Here is a 21,498-nt window from a genome sequence, read left to right as displayed (position 1 = left end):
CTATCAATCTCAATGCACGTGTGAAAATGGCGGCGACGCGCGGCTCCTTATATAGAATCCGAGTCTCGCGATAGAATCCGAGCCTCGCGAGAATCCGACAGCGTCATGATGACGTTCGGGCGCGCTCGGGTTAACCGAGCAAGGCGGGAAGATCCGAGTCGCTCGGACCCGTGGAAAAAAACATGAAGTTCTGGCGGGTTCGGATTCAGAGAAACCGAACCCGCTCATCTCTAATGAATACATGAGTGTTTTTTTTTTTTACAGTGTTTGAAAAAAGCAGTACTACTCGTCCTCCAGTAACTCCCAGCACATCTGATGATGATGACGCTGCGGAAGCAGGTAAAGTGTCCATTGTAGTATAGGGTATGTTTGTAAAGGAATGGCCGTAACAAAATTTCACTTTCATTAATAGGTCCATCAAAAGAAGTCTGGAGCAGCAGAAGTGGGACTTCTGTAAGACATCACCACAAAAAACCTGTGGCAGCAAAGAAAGCAAGGTATGATGTCCAGGGCCAACCACAGCAGGCTACCCCGCCACGAAGATTATCGACAGTATGTTCGGTCCCCCACTCCAAATTTTGGACACACCTCCAAGACGTCATCCACACTCCCCTCATCTTGATTGTGAGTATCAAACTGAAATAAATATAAACAATTATAGATCGTAATCAAACTTTTTCTTAACCGCATTAAGTCAAAACACATCAAAAACTTATATACTTACCGAAGTAAGTAAAACATGAAATGGAATCCAAGCAAAATGGCCTTGTCCACATCCAGTAAAGATATGTATGTCCACTTGAGCCATACAGTAGCACATTGTGTGTAAGATGCTGCAACAGAAACTCATGTTTAATGTTTGCAAATAGTAAGGTTGTTTATCAAATTTTCACATGTGTGTTTGAGCTCACATTGCCAAATACATATAAAAACATTACTATGTTTGTTTTAGAAAAGCTATAAGGTAACACATTATGGATTACAATGTGTTTTTATGGTGGAGTATGTCTGATCTACAATAAAACTAAAGTGTTTGCTTTCACAATTAAGTAACCAGACACATTTGCCGCAAACAGGCATATGTATGTATTTAAGTTATGAGTGATGATGTTGCTAGGCAGAATATCTGAAAGCAACAGTGAATGACATGTGTTCCATGTGTAGTGATTTGTTTTCATTTATCAAACATATGAATAGCTAACGGCAAATTTTTCGACATTTCAGCTTCTAGTCCTGGTAACAGCATCCCTCAGCAACAACAGCAACACGGTGACATGGAGGAGACAATCATGTTAGAAATGCAGCCATTAAGCCAAGGAATCAGCCCCCCAGCCCCTGTGAGTACACCACCACAGCAAAGCACACCACCACAACAACACAGCCCAACAACACCAGTAACACAAGGCCCTGATCAGGTGTTTTGGACCATTTGGGCTAGACAGCAGGCCACTAATGAAGATTGCCTGCGTAGGCAGACACAAATGTTTGCAAGCCTACCATGTCGCCTCAGAAGAATAACCAGAAATATGAGTAGACATAATGAACAAACAACCAGAATTGGCAATACCATGGAACTCATGTGTACAGACATTACACAGGTCATGGGCAACTTACAGCGCATAATGGAAGAACAGCACAGACTAATGGAAGAACAGCACAGACAACAGCAAAGTTATATGAACATTTTTCAAAACAATCAAAAGATTCATGAAAGTTTATTCCGAATTGTAGACAATCAAAATGCTGCTACACGTGAACTCAATGCCACCCTCACTAACCTGAATAAAACACTCAGATCCATGCACCAACAGCAAACAAGAAGCAGTTCTGGTACGACTACTCCAAATATCACGCCAGTCTCATCACCACGAAGACGCTCCACCAGAGCACGACAACATGACAGTGCTAAAGGCAAAGGGCAGGACAAGCAGGCACCCAAAAAAAATTAACACAAAACAAACAAATTTTACATTTCTGAGAAGTAATTCAAAATAGTTAGTAAGTGTATGTTTGGCAAAATATATATAACACTTAGCTCCTTGACAATTTATACAACATCATTAATTATAAGTGGTACAAACAACAGCATAAAATTTGTACGCACATTTAATCTTTACCATCTTTGTTTTTTTTTGGAGGAGGGAAATGTTGTTGGAGCTGCACATACATGTTAGCAGGAAGTAACCAGACCACTTGATTTTTTTCTAATCATTACTCTTTCTAGATTCCAATCATTCTCCTATCCTGCACACACAATCATTGCCAGGCAGCCACATACATGTTAGCAGGAAGTAACCAGACCACTTGATTTTTTTTCTAATCATTACTCTTTTAGATTCCAATCATTCTCCTATCCTGCACATACAATCATTGCTAGGCAGCCACATACATGTTAGCAGGAAGTAACCAGACAACTTGATTTTTTTCTAATCATTACTCTTTCTAGATTCCAATCATTCTCCTATCCTGCACACACAATCATTGCCAGGCAGCCACATACATGTTAGCAGGAAGTAACCAGACCACTTGATTTTTTTCCAATCATTACTCTTTCTAGATTCCAATCATTCTCATATCCTGCACACACAATCATTGCCAGGCAGCCACATACATGTTAGCAGGAAGTAACCAGACCACTTGATTTTTTTTCTAATCATTACTCTTTCTAGCTTCCAATCATTATCCTATCCTGCACATACAATCATTGCCAGGCAGCCACATACATGTTAGCAGGAAGTAACCAGACCACTTTATTTTTTTCTAATCATTACTCTTTCTAGATTCCAATCATTCTCATATCCTGCAGCCAATCCACATTACAATGTGATTGTTAACTATTTTACCTTTCTTCTCTATACAACATTACAAGAATAACACAATTGAGTTGCGTAAAAAACTTTTAATATGTTGTCATTGAATTGAGATAATTAATTGCCAAAATGAATGTCATTACTGTTGGGCCATGTTTGTGTGTGTTAAAAATGAGTAATAATGTTATTACACATGATGCAGAAACCAAAAAATAATAATTTTTTAACCAAAAAAATAATAATGTGTATAATAATGTATATATGTGGCAAACTGTGTATTTACTTACAAATCAGCAAGTTTACTGCAGCAAACATTACGAAATAAATTATTTTGGATGAGAGTAAGTTTGTGTCCCTTAAATATGATGGAGCATCACACATAGGGACACATGTATTCCTCAAGGCTAACATATTATATGTTGAGGACTGTTTATTTAGAACACAGGTTCTCAAACTCGGCCCTCAGGACCCCACACAGTGCATGTTTTGCAGGTCTCCTCACAGAATCACAGGTGACATAATTAGCTCCACCTGTGAACCTTTTAAAATGTGTATGTGAGTAATTCATACACCTGTGCTTCTACTGGGTTACCTGCAAAACATGCACTGTGTGGGGTCCTGAGGGCCGAGTTTGAGAACCTGTGCATTAGGACGTTACACACAATCATAAAGTAAAATACTAAATAATTTACTATGTGGATTATGTGTGCTTGTAATAAATTATCAGTGCAAGTTTAAGAACACTTATCCAGACTTAATGCATGCCACTCATAATCTGTTGCTTTGATTTTTCAAATAAACACAATACACATGCGACATTAGTTTTGCATAAAGCGAGGGTATGTTTGTATGTCTCAAGGAGACAGACACATTCTGAGTAATGGTTTTTACAATAAAAATGGGCCAACATCTATTTATGATTACACAACAAATGAAATTAGCTAACCAAACTTACCTTAGAAATAGCGAGTGATGAGCTCTTGCCTAACCTGCCTCCCTACATCTGTACTCCAAGTATCACCAGATGTCTCTAATTCCTCTGCTTGCTGGCTGCTTTCTTCATCCTCCTCCTCCTCCTCCTCAACATGTGTCAGATGTTGTTGCAAACACATGTTATGAAGAAAGCAGCAGCAGAACACAATTTGAGTCACCTTCGAGGGACTATACAACAAAAGGCCCCCAGACTTATCCAGATACCGAAACCTAGATTTCAGCACACCAAAACATCTTTCTATCACATTCCGCGTGGACTTATGTGCATGATTGTAATTGTGTTCAGCAGGGGTATCAGGTCGGGACAATGGAGTTAGAAGCCAAGAGAAACAGCCATATCCTCCATCACCTAAAAGACAGATATAGTAACGTGATTCATGTTAAGATACAGCAACACATAAGTAACACACTGTGGGGCAGATGTATTAACCTGTAGAAGGCATAAGGAAGTGATAAACCAGTAATATGTGCAAGGTAATAAAGGCAGCGGACAATCTGTTCCTAAATGTTCATTTACATATTGGAGCTGATTGGCTGGTGCCTTTATCACCTTGCACATATCACTGGTTTCTCACTTCCTTATGCCTTCTACAGGTTAATACATCTGCCCCTGTATTTGGACAAAGTATACGCAGGCCTACACATATCAAATTACATACCCAGCAGCCATCCATCTGGCATTTGTCCGTCCTCAAACTTATCAAAGAGGGATGACTGACTGAGGATGAAGGAGTCATGGCAGCCCCCAGGGTAACCAGCAACAACACTCATTATTTTGAGATTTGCATCACAAACCACCTGCACATTTGTGGAGTGTTCTTGATGGCGATTAGTATATATGTGCTGCCTGCCCCTAGGTGGTCTCAGCTGAATGTGTGTGCAATCTATGGCTCCAAGCACATTGGGCATGCCAGCCAGCTCATAGAAATCTACCCTGATGGCATGCCACTGAGACTCCTGGGTAGGGAAGCAGATTGAGGCATCGATGTGGGGCTGCAAAACAGCCAACACCTGTGTGTATATTTGAAAGAACAATAAACATGAGATTTTACGACAGAACTGTCCACCGAGAAATAAAAAAAAAAAAAAAAAAGAAGAGGTAGTTAGGTATACATCACCTGTGTTAATATTCTCGAAAATGAGGGCTGTGAGATTCCTATGACATCCCCAGACACAGCCTGAAAGCTACCAGTAGCCATAAAGTGCAACACAGCCAGGAGTTTGTGCAGGCCTGAGACAGAGCGAGAGCGTGCTGTCTCAGGGTCTAGGCCCAGTTTGACAAGGTCATACAGACGGAAAATGTTGATACGATTTAGACGGAACATCTGTATGACCATATCATTCAAGTTTAAACGCCCCCTAAAAAAATGCGGCCTGCGCAGCCTCCACGGAGCCTGTACAACCTGCTGACCATGTTCAGTTTGTTGGCCCTGGTTACTTACAGGCTGATGTCTGAGTCTGAGGAATCCCACAGCACACAAAATATCACTGGTCCACAGTCCTGCTGCCATTTCTGAGTGTAGGTGGATTGAATTGGGCCTAACATCCTTTTATAGGCATCCGTATTCAGGTGTGATTGATTTTTGAGTTGCAACACATGTAAACACGCCTGAAAAAAGCAGGTCTATTTTTTTGACGCTTTTTTTAACGATTCGCAAAAAAATACGACCGCATTTGAGCACTCAGAGACTAACACCCAAATACGAATGAATAGTGAATTCCAGTATTGTATGAAATAACATCCGTGTTTGACCGATGGTCTATTCATTCGTATTTCTGAACTTTGCAAATCAAACCATTACGAATAGTCCAAACACTGCCGAGATTGGTGCTTAGTGAATTTCCGGATTGGGACTTAGAAAAAAAAACACAAATCGGGCAAACTCAGATTTTTAGTAAATATAGGCCCATGGGGGTAATTCCACGTTGATCGCAGCAGGATTTTTTTTAGCAGTTGGGCAAAACCATGTGCACTGCGGGGGAGGCAGATATAACATGTGCAGAGAGAGTTAGATTTGGGTGGATTACTTTGTTTCTGTGCAGGGTAAATACTGGCTGCTTTATTTTTACACTGCACATGCTATATCTGCCTCCCCTGCAGTGCACATGGTTTTGCCCAACTGTTAACAAAATTCCTGCTGCGATCAACTTGGAATTACCTCCCATATGTTAGACAGACATTAGGTTGACAGGGTCAAAAGGTCGACATAAAAAAGGTAGACAGAACAAAAGGTCGACAGGGTCAAAAGGTCGACAAAAAAGATAGACAAATGTTTTTTTAAATTGTAACATGTTTTTGGACTATTTCATACCTTCTCTATCCATGTCGGCATAGAGTCGGTTATAAGCCTTGTGGCGAGCGCAGCGAGCCACTGAGCCCGAAGCATGGCAAGCAAAGCGAGGGTATGCCTTTTTACAATTGGGGGTCCCAGATGACAAAACTATCCACACAAACCACAAAAATGCAAAAAACATGGTGTCTACCTTTTTCATATCAACCATTTTCATGTCGACCTTTTGACCATGTCAACCTTTCGACTAGTGATGAGCGGGTTCGGTTTCTCGGAAACCGAACCCCCCCGAACTTCACCCTTTTTACACGGGTCCGAGCCATACTCGGATTCTCCCGTATGGCTCGGTTAACCCGAGCGCGCCCGAACATCATCATCCCGCTGTCGGATTCTCGCGAGATTCGGATTCTATATAAGCAGCCGCGCGTCGCCGCCATTTTCACTCGTGCATTGGAAATGTTAGGGAGGGGACGTGGCTGGCGTCCTCTCCGTTATTGTTGAACTTGATTGTGTATTATTGCTTAATTGTGGGGAGGGCTGGGGAGCAGCTGTATAATATAGGAGGAGTACAGTGCAGAGTTTTGCTGATCAGTGACCACCAGTTATCCGTTCTCTACCTGAAAAAAACGCTCCATATCTGTGCTCAGTGTGCTGCATATATCTGTGCTCACACTGCTTAATTGTGGGGACTGGGGAGCAGCTGTATTATATAGCAGGAGTACAGTGCAGAGTTTTGCTGACAGTGACCACCAGTATATAATATATAGCATTACGGTACAGTAGGCCACTGCTGTACCTACCTCTGTGTCGTCATTAAGTATACTATCCATCTACATTCTATACCTGTGGTGCATTTTAGTTTTGCAGTTTGCTGACACAGTGACCACCAGTACACTATATATAGCAGTACGGTACGGAAGGCCACTGCTGTACCTACCTCTGTGTCGTCATTAAGTATACTATCCATCTACATTCTATACCTATGGTGCATTTTAGTTTTGCAGTTTGCTGACACAGTGACCACCAGTACACTATATATAGCAGTACGGTACGGAAGGCCACTGCTGTACCTACCTCTGTGTCGTCATTAAGTATACTATCCATCTACATTCTATACCTATGGTGCATTTTAGTTTTGCAGTTTGCTGACACAGTGACCACCAGTATACTATATATAGCAGTACGGTACGGGAGGCCACTGCTGTACCTACCTCTGTGTCGTCATTAAGTATACTATCCATCTACATTCTATACCTGTGGTGCATTTTAGTTTTGCAGTTTGCTGACACAGTGACCACCAGTATACTATATATAGCAGTACGGTACGGAAGGCCACTGCTGTACCTACCTCTGTGTCGTCATTAAGTATACTATCCATCTACATTCTATACCTGTGGTGCATTTTAGTTTTGCAGTTTGCTGACACAGTGACCACCAGTATACTATATATAGCAGTACGGTACGGAAGGCCACTGCTGTACCTACCTCTGTGTCATCATTAAGTAACCTATCCATCTACATTCTATACCTGTGGTGCATTTTAGTTTTGCAGTTTGCTGACACAGTGACCACCAGTATACTATATATAGCAGTACGGTACGGAAGGCCACTGCTATACCTACCTCTGTGTCGTCATTAAGTATACTATCCATCTACATTCTATACCTGTGGTGCATTTTAGTTTTGCAGTTTGCTGACACAGTGACCACCAGTATACTATATATAGCAGTACGGTACAGAAGGCCACTGCTGCACCTACCTCTGTGTCGTCATTAAGTATACTGTCCATCTACATTCTATACCTGTGGTGCATTTTAGTTTTGCAGTTTGCTGACACAGTGACCACCAGTATACTATATATAGCAGTATGGTACGGAAGGCCACTGCTGTACCTACCTCTGTGTCGTCATTAAGTATACTATCCATCTACATTCTATACCTGTGGTGCATTTTAGTTTTGCAGTTTGCTGACACAGTGACCACCAGTATACTATATATAGCAGTACGGTACGGAAGGCCACTGCTGTACCTACCTCTGTGTCGTCATTAAGTATACTATCCATCTACATTCTATACCTGTGGTGCATTTTAGTTTTGCAGTTTGCTGACACAGTGACCACCAGTATATATAGCAATACGGTACGGAAGGCCACTGCTCTACCTACCTCTGTGTCGTCAAGTATACTATCCATCCATACCTGTGGTGCATTTCAGTTGTGCGCAGTATATATAGTAGTAGGCCATTGCTATTGATACTGGCATATAATTCCGCACATTAAAAAATGGAGAACAAAAATGTGGAGGTTAAAATAGGGAAAGATCAAGATCCACTTCCACCTCGTGCTGAAGCTGCTGCCACTAGTCATGGCCGAGACGATGAAATGCCATCAACGTCGTCTGCCAAGGCCGATGCCCAATGTCATAGTAGAGAGCATGTAAAATCCAAAAAACAAAAGTTCAGTAAAATGACCCAAAAATCAAAATTGAAAGCATCTGATGAGAAGCGTTAACTTGCCAATATGCCATTTACGACACGGAGTGGCAAGGAACGGCTGAGGCCCTGGCCTATGTTCATGGCTAGTGGTTCAGATTCACATGAGGATGGAAGCACTCATCCTCTCGCTAGAAAAATGAAAAGACTTAAGCTGGCAAAAGCACAGCAAAGAACTGTGAATTCTTCTAAATCACAAATCCCCAAGGAGAGTCCAATTGTGTCGGTTGCGATGCCTGACCTTCCCAACACTGGACGGGAAGAGCTTGCGCCTTCCACCATTTGCACGCCCCCTGCAAGTGCTGGAAGGAGCACCTGCAGTCCAGTTCCTGATAGTCAAATTGAAGATGTCACTGTTGAAGTACACCAGGATGAGGATATGGGTGTTGCTGGCGCTGGAGAGGAAATTGACAAGGAGGATTCTGATGGTGAGGTGGTTTGTTTAAGTCAGGCACCCAGGGAGACACCTGCTGTCCGTGGGACGAATATGGCCATTGACATGCCTGGTCAAAATACAAAAAAAATCAGCTCTTCGGTGTGGAATTATTTCAACACAAATGCGGACAACAGGTGTCAAGCCGTGTGTTGCCTTTGTCAAGCTGTAATAAGTAGGGGTAAGGACGTTAACCACCTCGGAACATCCTCCCTTATACGTCACCTGCAGCGCATTCATCATAAGTCAGTGACAAGTTCAAAAACTTTGGGTGACAGCGGAAGCAGTCCACTGACCAGTAAATCCCTTCCTCTTGTAACCAAGCTCCTGCAAACCACACCACCAACTCCCTCAGTGTCAATTTCCTCCTTACCCTGGAAAGCCAATAGTCCTGCAGGCCATGTCACTGGCAAGTCTGACGAGTCCTCTCCTGCCTGGGATTCCTCCGATGCATCCTTGAGTGTAACGCCTACTGCTGCTGGCGCTGCTGTTGTAGCTGCTGGGAGTCGATCGTCATCCCAGAGGGGAAGTCGGAAGACCACTTGTACTACTTCCAGTAAGCCATTGACTGTCCAACAGTCCTTTGCGAGGAAGATGAAATATCACAGCAGTCATCCTGCTGCAAAGCAGATAACTCAGGCCTTGGCAGCCTGGGCGGTGAGAAACGTGGTTCCGGTATCCACCGTTAATTCAGAGGCAACTAGAGACTTGATTGAGGTACTGTGTCCCCGGTACCAAATACCATCTAGGTTCCATTTCTCTAGGCAGGCGATACCGAAAATGTACACAGACCTCAGAAAAAGAGTCACCAGTGTCCTAAAAAATGCAGTTGTACCCAATGTCCACTTAACCACGGACATGTGGACAAGTGGAGCAGGGCAGACTCAGGACTATATGACTGTGACAGCCCACTGGGTAGATGTATTGCCTCCCGCAGCAAGAACAGCAGCGGCGGCACCAGTAGCAGCATCTCGCAAACGCCAACTCGTTCCTAGGCAGGCTACGCTTTGTATCACCGCTTTCCAGAAGAGGCACACAGCTGACAACCTCTTACGGAAACTGAGGAAGATCATCGCAGAATGGCTTACCCCAATTGGACTCTCCTGGAGATTTGTGACATCGGACAACACCAGCAATATTGTGCATGCATTACATCTGGGCAAATTCCAGCACGTCCCATGTTTTGCACATACATTGAATTTGGTGGTGCAGAATTATTTAAAAAACGACAGAGATGCTGTCGGTGGCCCGAAGAATTGCGGGACACTTTCGGCATTCAGCCACCGCGTACAGAAGACTGGAGCACCACCAAACAGTCCTGAACCTGCCCTGCCATCATCTGAAGCAAGAGGTGGTAACGAGGTGGAATTCAACCCTCTATATGCTTCAGAGGATGGAGGAGCAGCAAAAGGCCATTCAAGCCTATACATCTGGCCACGATATAGGCAAAGGAGGGGGAATGCACCTGACTCAAGCGCAGTGGAGAATGATTTCAACGTTGTGCAAGGTTCTGCAACCCTTTGAACTTGCCACACGTGAAGTCAGTTCAGACACTGCCAGCCTGAGTCAGGTCATTCCCCTCATCAGGCTTTTGCAGAAGAAGCTGGAGACATTGAAGGAGGAGCTAAAACAGAGCGATTCCACTAGGCATGTGGGACTTGTGGATGGAGCCCTTAATTCGCTTAACCATGATTCACGGGTGGTCAATCTGTTGAAATCAGAGCACTACATTTTGGCCACCGTGCTCGATCCTAGATTTAAAACCTACGTTATATCTCTCTTTCCGGCAGACACAAGTCTGCAGAGGTTCAAAGACCTGCTGGTGAGAAAATTGTCAAGTCAAGCGGAACGTGACCCGTCAACATCTCCTCCTTCACATTCTCCCGCAACTGGGGGTGCGAGGAAAAGGCTAAGAATTCCGAGCCCACCCGCTGCCGGTGATGCAGGGCAGTCTGGAGCGAGTGCTGACATCTGGTCTGGACTGAAGGACCTGCCAACGATTACTGACATGTCGTCTACTGTCACTTCATATGATTCTCTCACCATTGAAAGAATGGTGGAGGATTATATGAGTGACCGCATCCAAGTAGGCACGTCAGACAGTCCGTACGTATACTGGCAGGAAAAAGAGGCAATTTGGAGGCCCTTGCACAAACTGGATTTATTCTACCTAAGTTGCCCTCCCTCCAGTGTGTACTCCGAAAGAGTGTTTAGTGCAGCCGCTCACCTTGTCAGCAATCGGCGTACGAGGTTACTTCCAGAAAATGTGGAGAAGATGATGTTCATCAAAATGAATTATAATCAATTCCTCCGTGGAGACATTCACCAGCAGCAATTGCCTCCACAAAGTACACAGGGACCTGAGATGGTGGATTCCAGTGGGGACAAATTAATAATCTGTGAGGAGGGGGATGTACACAGTGAAAGGGGTGAGGAATCGGAGGATGATGATGAGGTGGACATCTTGCCTCTGTAGAGCCAGTTTGTGCAAGGAGAGATTGATTGCTTCTATTTTTGGTGGGGGCCCAAACCAACCAGTCATTTCAGTCACAGTCGTGTGGCAGACCCTGTCGCTGAAATGATGGGTTCGTTAAAGTGTGCATGTCCTGTTTATACAACATAAGGGTGGGTGGGAGGGCCCAATGACAATTCCATCTTGCACCTCTTTTTTCTTTAATTTTTCTTTGCATCATGTGCTTTTTGGGGACAATTTTTTTGAAGTGCCATCCTGCCTGACACTGCAGTGCCACTCCTAGATGGGCCAGGTGTTTGTGTCGGCCACTTGTGTCGCTTAGCTTAGTCACACAGCGACCTTGGTGCGCCTCTTTTTTTTTTTGCATCATGTGCTGTTTGGGGACAATTTTTTTGAAGTGCCATCCTGCCTGACACTGCAGTGCCACTCCTAGATGGGCCAGGTGTTTGTGTCGGCCACTTGTGTCGCTTAGCTTAGTCACACAGCGACCTTGGTGCTCCTCTTTTTTTCTTTGCATCATGTGCTGTTTGGGGACTATTTTTTTGAAGTGCCATCCTGCCTGACACTGCAGTGCCACTCCTAGATGGGCCAGGTGTTTGTGTCGGCCACTTGTGTCGCTTAGCTTAGTCACACAGCGACCTTGGTGCTCCTCTTTTTTTCTTTGCATCATGTGCTGTTTGGGGACTATTTTTTTGAAGTGCCATCCTGCCTGACACTGCAGTGCCACTCCTAGATGGGCCAGGTGTTTGTGTCGGCCACTTGTGTCGCTTAGCTTAGCCATCCAGCGACCTCGGTGCAAATTTTAGGACTAAAAATAATATTGTGAGGTGTGAGGTGTTCAGAATAGACTGGAAATGAGTGGAAATTATGGTTATTGAGGTTAATAATACTATGGGATCAAAATGACCACCAAATTCTATGATTTAAGCTGTTTTTTAGGGTTTTTTGTAAAAAACACCCGAATCCAAAACACACCCGAATCCGACAAAAAATTTTTGGTGAGGTTTTGCCAAAACACATCCGAATCCAAAACACGGCCGCGGAACCGAATCCAAAACCAACACAAAACCCGAAATTTTTTTCCGGTGCACATCACTACTTTCGACCCTGTCGACCTTTTGTACTGTCTACCTTTTTCATGTCGACCTTTTGACCCTATCGACCTAATGTCTGTCTAACATATGGTGTCTATCTATTGACTGTCTAACTAGGCACTATCTATCTTTTATACCGCACCACCCATGACTAGCCCCAAGGGTTCACTTAGCACAGATTTCTGCTTGCACCCTCCTGAGGTGTGAACAGAAATCTGCATTAACTAGTGCTTTTAGGGCTAATCACTGTGTTACAATTAGAAATAATTGAATATCTCCGGGCATTTAAATGAGTAAATCCCTTGACTAATTAAATCATCCCCATAATGAGATAGCCAAGCATTTCAGGTAAGATTAATTTAAATTGGGTGAAGAATGAAGAATATTAGTGATATGCACAATTGTGTAAAGTTAATGGGTTTTTTCTTAATTAAAGCGGTGATCAAGTGTGGGGGTGATGTTTGCAAGTAATAGGCCCTACACACTGGCCGACATCACTGCACGATATGAACGATCTTGTTCATTAATGAACTAGATAACGTTCATATCGTGCAGTGTGGAAGCACCAGTGATGAACGATGCACGGCCCCGCGCTCGTTCATCACTGGTGACCCGTCGGCTGTGCATGCAGGCCAATATGGACGACCTCGTCCATATTTGCCAGCAGGTCTATGGAGCCGTGTGACGGGGGGAGTGAAGTAACTTCACTCCCCCCGTCACTGCCCCCCCCGCCACCGGGTCACCCGTCGGTTGTATCCGCCGTCGGGCAGCTCGGCGACGGATCGGCCAATGTGTAGGGCCCATAAGGCTTCTGAGGTATCTAGATGGGATGCGGTCAATTTACCTACAATCAAAATCCAGACAGTCAAAATACCGACATCCATTTACCGACGGTCAAAATCCTGATAAGGTGAAAATCCCGACATGGTCAAAATACCGACATTTAAAATACAGAGAAAGTCAAACTACCGACATTTAAAATATCGACAGGTCCAAAAGTTGACATGAGTTTTTCATGATTTTTTCAGTGAAACCAACTTGTTCATGCTTTACCATCCCAGTGAACCTGGAGGGGGAATATAATAGTGTGCCGATCGCAGCGAGGCACCGTGCTCGAAGTATGGTGACAGCAGCGAGCCATGCAAGGGGATGTGGTACACTTATACGGTGTCCATGTCGACATTTTGACCGTCGTTCAATTGTTGTAGGTATTTTGACCATCTGGATTTTGATTGTAGGTATTTCATACTAAACCCATCTAGATGCTGTCTGCATCTCTGCGATCCTTGAGGAAGGTGTGATACACACACTGATATTGCAGCCAGGCTGGTGCTCATTACTATTCCATTTTGTACTTGAAAACTGTTCATGTTGCCTCTGATATGTATCTTGTTTACAACTATGGATCTGTACTTTCTCTGTCTTTCTGTCTGTCTGTCTCTCTCTCTATATATATACATATACTAGAGATGAGCGGGTTCGGTTCCCTGAAAAACCGAAGCCCCCCGAACTTCATGCTCAAAGCCCGGATCCGCGTCTCACTTGGGACTTCCTGCCAGACTCGGAAACCAGAATGAGGCAAAACGTCATCATCCTGCTGTCAGAATCTCGCGGGTTTTGGATTCCATATAAACAGCTGCACGTCACCGCCATTTTCACTATGGATTTGGAGAGTGAGGAAGACAGACCACTGACTCTCTCTGTGGGTGCTGGCATCAGGTGGGGTTAGTGTGTGCTCTGTAAGGGTGCTGCTGCAGTCACTGTGGTGTACCTGTGCTGTGTTAGGAGTGCTGTCCTGACTGTCACTGGTGTTTCATGTGCTGCAGCTCTACATGGGTTTTGCTGTCCTGGCAGTCACTGGAGGACAGGGTGCACTGTCCTCCTGTATGCTGGAAAATATAGGGGTGCTGCTGGCCCTGTGTGTTGTAAAAATTCAGAGGTGCAGTTGTTAAAAATTAAAAGCACACTGCTCCTGTATGCTGTACAGTATTGGGGTGCTGCTGGCCCTGTATGTTGTAATAATTCAGGGGTGCAGTTAAAAATGAAAAGCACACTGCTGTAGGCTGTAAAATATTGGGGTGCTGCTGGCTCTGTATGTTGTAAAAATTCAGAGGTACAGTTGTTACAAATTAAAAGCACATTGCTGTATGCTATAAAGTATAGGCTTGCCCTGAATGTTGTAAAAATTCAGGGGTGCAGTTAAAAATTAAAAGCACACTGCTGTATGCTATAAAATATAGGGGTGTGGCTGTTCAAATAACATTACACTGGCCTTGTATGTTGTAAAAATTCAGGGGTGCAGATGTTAAAAAATTAAAAGCATACTGCTGTATACTGTAAAACATAGGGGTGCTGCTGGCCCTGTATGTTATAAAAATTCAGAGGTGTAGTTGTTAAATGTTAAAAGCACACTGCATGCTGTAAAATATAGGGATGTTGTGTTCAAATAACATTACACTGGCCCTGTATGTTGTCAAAATTCAGGGGTGCAGTTGTTAAAAATTAAAAGCACACTGCTGTATGCAGTAAAACATAGGGGTGCTGCTGGCCCTGTATGTTGTAAAAAAATCAGAGTTGCAATTGTTAAAAATTAAAAACACATTGCTCTTGTATGCTGTAAAATATAGGGGTGTTGCTGTTCAAATAACATTACACTGGCCCTGTCTTGTATGCTGTAATTAATCTAGGGTGCAGTGAAAATCATTGTACACTGGCCCTGTCTTGTATGCTGTAATTATTCTAGGGTGCAATGAAAATCAATGTACACTGGCCCTGTCTTGTATGCTGTAAAATTACAGGGGCATTGTGAAAATACAGGGGTGCTGGCACTGTCTGCGGTTGCGATGTCTAGGCCTGACCTTCACATCACTGTTTGGGAAGAGGAGGCTCCTTCCACCATTTGCACGCCCCCCTGCAAGTGCTGGTAGGAGCACCGCCAGTCCAGTTGCTGATATTGAGATTGAGGATGTCACTGTAGAAGTACACCAGGATGAGGAGGATATGGGTGTAGCTGGCACTGCGGAGGAAGTTGACGATGAGGATTTTGATGGTGATGTGGTTTGCTTGAATAAGGCACTAGTGGAGACAGTTGTTGGCCATATGAAAAAGCCCATTGTCATGCCTGGGCAAAATACCGAAAAAGCCACCTCTTCAGTGTGGAATTATTTCTCCACAAATCCGGACAACAGGTGACAAGCCTTTGTCAATCCATAATAAGTAGGGGTAAGGACGTTAACCACCTAGGGGCATCCTCCCTTATACGTCACCTGTAGCACATTCATCATAAGTCATTGTTAAGTTCAGAAACTTTGGGTAATAGCATAAGCAATCACCTGACACCTAAATGATGTGGTTTTGTTTGAATATTATTTCTCTGTGAGGATGAGGATGTGAACACTGAAGGGGGGGGGGGGGGGGGGGGATCTGAGGATGAGGACGACATCTTGCCACTGTAGAGACAGTTTGTGCAAGGAGAGATTAATTGCTTCTTTTTTTGGTGGGTGCCCAAACAAACCAATCATTTCAGCCACAGTCGTGTCGCTGAAATGATTGGTTTGTTAAAGTGTGCATGTCCTGTATATACAACATAAGAGTGGGTGGGAGGGCCCAAGGACAATTCTATCTTGCACCTCTTTTTTTTCTTTTTTTTTCTTTGCATCATGTGCTCTTTGGGGCCTAGTTTTTAAAACTGCCATCCTGTCTGCCACTGCAGTGCCACTCCTAGATGGGTCAGGTGTTTGTGCCGTCCACTTGTGTCGCTTAGCATAGTCATCCAGCAACCTCGGTGAACCTCTTTTTTTTCTTTGCATTATGTGCTCTTTGGGGCCTAGTTTTTAAAACTGCCATCCTGTCTAACACTGCAGTGCCACTCCTAGATACAGGTGTTTGTGCCGCCCACTTGTGTCGCTTAGCTAGTCACCCAGCGACCTCGGTGCACCTCTATTTTTCTTTGCAATATGTGCTCTTTGGGGCCTGGTTTTTAAAACTGCCATCCTGTGTGACACTGCAGTGCCACTCTTAGATGGGCCAGGTGTTTGTGTCGCCCACTTGTGTAGCTTAGCTTAGTCATCCAGCGACCTCAGTGCAACCTTTTGTCCTAAAAACAGTATTGTGAGGTGTTCAGAATAGACTGGAAATAAGTGGAAATAAATGTTAATGAGGTTAATAATACCATAGGATCAGGGCCGGCGCTACCACTAGGCAGCTTTAGGCAGCTGCCTATGGGCGGCGGTACCTGAGGGCGGCCTGCTACGGCTGCTTAGAAGAAAAAAATCTCTGAAATAGCTTTCTATTGGCGGCAGGAGCAGTGTATGTGACCACACAGCTCCTCAGGGAGTCAGGCACAAGTGACTCCCAGCCTACAAATCAGCACCAGGGAGGGAGGGTGCATCGCTGACAGCCTCAGTCACAGGCACCAAAGGAGGGCAGAGCATCTGTACCCGCCCGTCGACGTCAGCTCCTGGAGAGGCGCAAGTTTGCAGTGTTCTCGCCGCCGGGCGGAGGAAGAGAAACTCAGCCGAGGTGAGGGAAGATACCATCGCTGCCGCCCGCCCGCTGCCAAGAAGCCGCCGCTGCCCCCTTCCCCCGGCTTGTACAGCGCAAGACCGCCACAGCGGTTCAGTTTACTGCGGACCCCTATACTGCCGCCCCCCATCTCCCCGATTTTCCCCAGGTCCTCTGTTACCCCCCCCCCCCTCATGTCCCCAGGTTGTGTGACACTGACAACTTGTGTTCCTCCTCCCCCTCTCCACCCCGTCATGTTCCCATGATCCGTGATGCTCTCCCCCCCTCATGTACCCAGGTCATGTGTCCCTCCTCCCCCTCATGTCCCGTGGCACCCCCTCCCCCCTCATGTGCCCAGCTCCTGTATCCCTTCTCTCCGTCTAGTGTCACGCTCCCTTTCCCCCCTCATGTCCCCATGTCCTGTGACACCCCCTTCCCCCCTCAGGTGCCCAGGTCCTGTGTCCCCCCCCTTAAAGTCCCCAGGTCATGTGTCCCTCCTCACCCTCTCCACCCCCCTCATGTCCCCATGTCCCGTGACACCCCCTTCCCCCCCCCTCAGGTGCCCAGCTCCTCTGTCACCCCTCCCCCCCTCAAGTTCCCAGGTCCTGTGTTCCCCCTCCCCCTCTCCACCCCCTCATGTCCCGTGACACCCCCTCCCCCTCAGGTGCCCAGGTCCTGTGTCACCCCCCCCTTAAAGTCCACAGGTCATGTGTCCCTCCTCACCCTCTCCACCCCCCTCATGTCCCCATATCTGTGACACCCCCTTCCCCCCTCAAATGCCCAGGTCCTTGGTCAAACCCCTCTCAAGTCCCTAGGTCATGTGTCCCTCCTCACCCTCTCCACCCCCCTCATGTCCCCATGTCCCGTGACACCCCCTTCCCCCCACTCAGGTGCCCAGCTCCTCTGTCACCCCCCTCAAGTCCCCAGATCCTGTGTCCCCCCTCCCCCTCTCCACCCCCTCATGTCCCGTGACACCCCCTCCCCCCTCAGGTGCCCAGGTCCTGTGTCACCCCCCTCAAGTCCCCAGGTCATGTGTCCCCCCTTCCCCTCTCCACCCCCTCATGTCCCCATGTCCTGTGACACCCCCTCCCACCTCATGTCCCCAGGTCCTGTGTCCAAACTCCCCCTCTCCATCCCCCTCATGTGCCATGGCCCTATGTCAATACCCTAAATCCTGTGTTCCTCATGCCCCCAGGTTTTGTGTCCCTCATGCCTCCAGGTCTTGTGCCCACACACCCCATTTCCCGTGTCACCCTCTCCCCCTCATATGCACAGGTCCTGTGTCTCTCCTCGCCTTTCCCCCTCATGTCTTGTGTAACCCTCTTCCCCCCTCATGTGCCAAGGTCCTGTGCCACACCCACTCATGTCCAGTGTCCCTCCTCACAACTTCCCATCGCCCTCATGCAGGGCTGTAACTAGGTGTGTGCTAGCGGTGCGTTGCACACAGCGCATCTGCACTGTGGGCGCATCCGCTGGCACAAACACAGGGCTGGCCGCATCAGTAGCGGATTCACCGCTAAGCAATTTAAGCATGTGCTGCCAGCTGACAGGGCTGTTTGTTGCTGCCTGCGGTGCGGCTAGGTGCCGGCATCCTCTCCCCTGCATCCTCCCATGTATACCCGCCACATCCCTGCCGCTGCATCCCTCTCCCCTCTCCAGCGTCAAGAATTAGACCCTGGCCCCAATACCCGGAAGCAGCGCGGACTGCTGCTTACCAGGCTGGAGATGCGGGGCACACAATCAAGCACCCCGCGGTGCTGATCATATGCACTTAACCCATACTTGCCTACCTTAACCCCTGGACGGTACTGCAGCTCAGCACTGTCTTACAGCTCGGTACCTGCTCAGGAGGTCGCCGGGTTGCTAGCTGCAGAAGAGGAGCCTGGTAAGTATGAGGCTGCCATGTCTCTCTCTCAACATTTCTCCCCCCTCGCTTTCTCTCTTATACCATGTTCACACTGCCTCCAAAAATCCGGGTTATTGCACGTGAACGCGCAGTAATCCAGGTTTATGTGCAGTGTGAACGGGGTGCAGAACAAATTCCCAGGTTGCCTGACCCGGTATTTCAGACTGGAAATAAAGAAGGGTTATTCCTGGTTAAATACCGGGTCAGGCGCAGTGTGAACAGCAGTGCTTAAAGTGGGCCGGAACTGCGTTCCGTCACTTCAAATTGAAGGCGGAACCAGTTCCGCCTCCATCCGGCCACTAGCGTCTGATCAGTGCACTTGGAAGCTTGCAGCAGCTGCCAGCCAATCCTGGCTCATGGGGGCGGACCGGCTGCCAATAAAAAGAAAGCAAGGCTTTTTTTTTTTTTAAACTGGGTGAGCCTGTGAGCCAATCATGGCTGGCGCACCGCCAGCCAATGAGAAGCTGCCTAGTGGCATCTTCTCATTGGCTGGCGGTCCGCCAGCCGTGATTGGTGCACAATCGGCGCCATAATCAGATTCAAAGAGCGGCCTCTTCTTTTGATCAGCAGCCGGTCCGCAGGAATGGCTGACGGCTGCTGACAACGTCAAACCTCACTACAGCTGGGACCCACTGACGCACCCTGCTACTCCTCCGTCCCCCTGACAGAGGTGTGCTCCCTCCTCTCTCCCGCGTCTAGCAGTGTGCAGTTCCCGGATAGCCGCCTCCCTCCAGTGCAGTGCCTCCGGCTGTCCCCATCCCTATGATGCCGGTGGACAGCACATTTCACAGTTCAAGCTTGAGGCTTCTCTCACAAACAAGCAAATAAATAAACAATAATCATTGCACTGCGATGCAGGAGGACTGCCAGGCAGACCCATCGCAGTGCACCGATTATTGTTTATTTATTTGTGAGAGAAGCCTCAAGCTTGAACCGTGATATGTGCTGCCGCGGTACAGCTCCGTGCAGCCCTTTCAGGAGCGAAGGAGCCAGAATGGCCGCCGTAGCAGGATAAGGGGGAGGGGCGCCAGGCAGCCCGCAGGACAGCCACATGAATCCCAGGAGGAGGGGGGGAGGTGGCCAACAGGCAGGTTTACCCCCCCTATCTCCTTTGTCCGGCACCTGGCCGGTCCGGCCAACCAGGGGTGAGCAGAGCTGTTTGTAGGGGAGGGGGCAGCCAGTGTTAAAAGCAGGCTGCAGGAGGAGAGAGGGTCCTTTTACCTCCACGTGCAGCCAAGACAGGCTGCACGTCCTGTATTCGTTCCTGGTTAATTTTAGAGGGGCCCACCTGAAAGGGAGCAGCCTGGGGATTCCTTTGCAGAGCATCACCCTTTCCAAAGATAAGTATCATGTATTTTAATTCTGTGTGCCTAATTTCTGCTATCATTCTTCTCTTAATCCTTTGCTAATTTCCCATTCACCGTGACCTCTGGCTAAATTTCTTTTCATGCTGTGTTGCATTTTTCCCCCAAGGCCACCTTGTGGCCCCCCTCCCTCCTCCTCAGTGTTTTGCTTTCTATAGTAGGTGTTTAGCAGCAAGTATGAATGGTAGTTCAGCACTGCCCACTGATACAGTGTGAAGCTAATGCAGCGGTGGCCAACCTGTGGCTCTTGAGCCTCATGTGGCTCTTTCTTTAGTCAAATGTGGCTCCCGACACTCGAAGTCACGTGACCACAACAGATCCGGAAACTGCTGCACTGCAGCCAGACAGGCAGCAGCAGCAGCAGCACTACGGAGACTGAGAACTGAGAGAGCCAGATACCAGAGGTGAGACACCCACTGGCAGAGGACACATAAGGGCTGCTGCAATGGCACGAGGTGTATTTTCAGAGGGGCTGTAGTGACACATGAGGGTCCTGGCAGGAGTGACTCAGGAGAGTGCTGGCAGGAGTGACTCATGGGGGAGCTGGCTGTAGTGACATACTGTAGGAGTATGCTAGCAGGAGTGACACATGAGGTAGCTGGCTGAAGTGACACAGTAGGTTATGTGGAAGTGGCTTTTTAAATGTATTTTATGTTGGATCTGGCTTTAAAAATGTATTTTATGTGGATCTGGCTTTTTAAATGTATTTTATACCAGAGGCGTGGCCTAGCAAGCACAAGGCCACACCCCATTTGTGCATGTGCACCTGTGGCTTGATGTCGGCTCTTTGACGTGCCTAACAAGATTTTTTTGGCTCTTTGTTTCTGACTGGTTGGCCACCCCTGAGCTAATGTATTAACTGCAAGGAACGTAGTTACTGCTGGATATGCTATCCTGTAAATAAGATATATAAAAGCTTGATCAAATAATCACTCCATCCTTACGCACTGTATTGAGGATTTACCAAGCACATCAAGTCCAGTTGGAGAAAGAGAGCTAAAATAAGAATTTACTCACCGGTAATTCTATTTCTCGTAGTCCGTAGTGGATGCTGGGGACTCCGTAAGGACCATGGGGAATAGACGGGCTCCGCAGGAGACTGGGCACTCTAAAAGAAAGATTAGGTACTATCTGGTGTGC

The sequence above is a fragment of the Pseudophryne corroboree genome, chromosome 1 (genome assembly GCF_028390025.1).
Source record: "Pseudophryne corroboree isolate aPseCor3 chromosome 1, aPseCor3.hap2, whole genome shotgun sequence".
Classification (NCBI taxonomy): domain Eukaryota; kingdom Metazoa; phylum Chordata; class Amphibia; order Anura; family Myobatrachidae; genus Pseudophryne; species Pseudophryne corroboree.
This window is presented reverse-complemented; position numbering follows the sequence as displayed.